Raw genomic sequence first — 1,116 nt, 5'->3', positions numbered from 1 at the left:
CCCCCATGGCAAAAAGCTACACCATATGAACACCGGCACCTGGTGGAGGTGCGCCACCAGGAGGAAGCAGCCAGATGTGCAAGAGCCCCTCTCAAGCCCAGCAAGGCGTCACAACTAAGTACTGCGGTGCTTGCCCTCAGCATTAGAGGACAAGAGAGTGTCAAGCAATGCCATTTCCCTAGATGGCCAGACGTCTTTCACGCAATTAACGCCTTTTATCCAAGAAAGGAGAAAAACAACGAACCAAGTCTTCATTTCCTAACTCTTGTCTGCGGAATACAGCTAGGGACTGGCAAATGACCCAAACCAGAGACTAACTTTCCTACCTGAAATCGCAGTGACCAATCTGCTTCCAGATCTGGTTCTCTGGTCAAACTCCTGCCATTGTGTCTTCATCGTGGAGCTCACAGTCCCTTGGGAGGAGGGTATCGTGGAGGCTTACGAAACGAGTTGGCAGCTGAAGCAGCGAATCATGGCTGGAAGGTGAAGGTGCGTCCAGTGGAGGTGGGCTACAAGGGCTTTGTAGCCAATTCCACAATAAGGCTGCTGAAGGAAGTGGGTATCAGAGGTCAGGCCCAGCGGAAAGCAATTAAGGAACTTGCCACTGCCGCCGAAAGAAGCAGTCACTGGTTGTAGGCAGTGTGGGCCAGCAAATAACCAGTTTAGTCACCACACGATACACACCAGGCCTGATTAGCCTGTTGTGGGCCTGCCTCTGCTGAGGTGTCTTGTGATAAAAGGCCGAAACATCTCATGAAGCAGTAGTACACAACTGATGATGTGTCACACTGGTGTGAAGATCTGGTCCTGGCTTTTCCTCTTATTTTCTTTTCTTTTGTATTATCCCTCAGGAGTGCAGCAACAAGTCAATCCACCTAAGATTTCTCCAAAGTAGTCAAGGCTAGTACTGTGCTGAATTGTTAGGATTTTAAACACCTAGTCCTATCAAGTATTTGATTTGTATATGCATTAACATATATATATATATATATACACACATACTTAAAAATAAACAAATATTCTAAAACATACATACATATATAGATAATACATTTTATGCATTACATCTAAAATTGTTTTAAATATTTTAAAATAAGTTTATTATATATATATATA

The 1,116-nt window shown here is 44.1% G+C and overlaps 1 long non-coding RNA gene across 1 annotated transcript in view; it reads right to left on the bottom strand.

Moving 5' to 3' along the window:
* LOC107575328 (uncharacterized) overlaps window positions 1-925 on the bottom strand; it is a 3,016-nt gene extending 2,091 nt beyond the window's left edge. Inside the window, exon 1 of the long non-coding RNA XR_001607851.1 lies at window positions 537-925. This is a non-coding gene — a long non-coding RNA (uncharacterized lncRNA). The remainder of the gene's footprint in view (window positions 1-536) is intronic.
* Between the last annotated feature and the right edge of the window lie 191 nt (window positions 926-1,116).

The sequence above is a fragment of the Sinocyclocheilus grahami genome, unplaced genomic scaffold, assembly GCF_001515645.1.
Source record: "Sinocyclocheilus grahami isolate Dianchi unplaced genomic scaffold, SAMN03320097.WGS_v1.1 scaffold2572.1, whole genome shotgun sequence".
In the NCBI taxonomy this organism is placed as follows: domain Eukaryota; kingdom Metazoa; phylum Chordata; class Actinopteri; order Cypriniformes; family Cyprinidae; genus Sinocyclocheilus; species Sinocyclocheilus grahami.
This window is presented reverse-complemented; position numbering and strand designations above follow the sequence as displayed.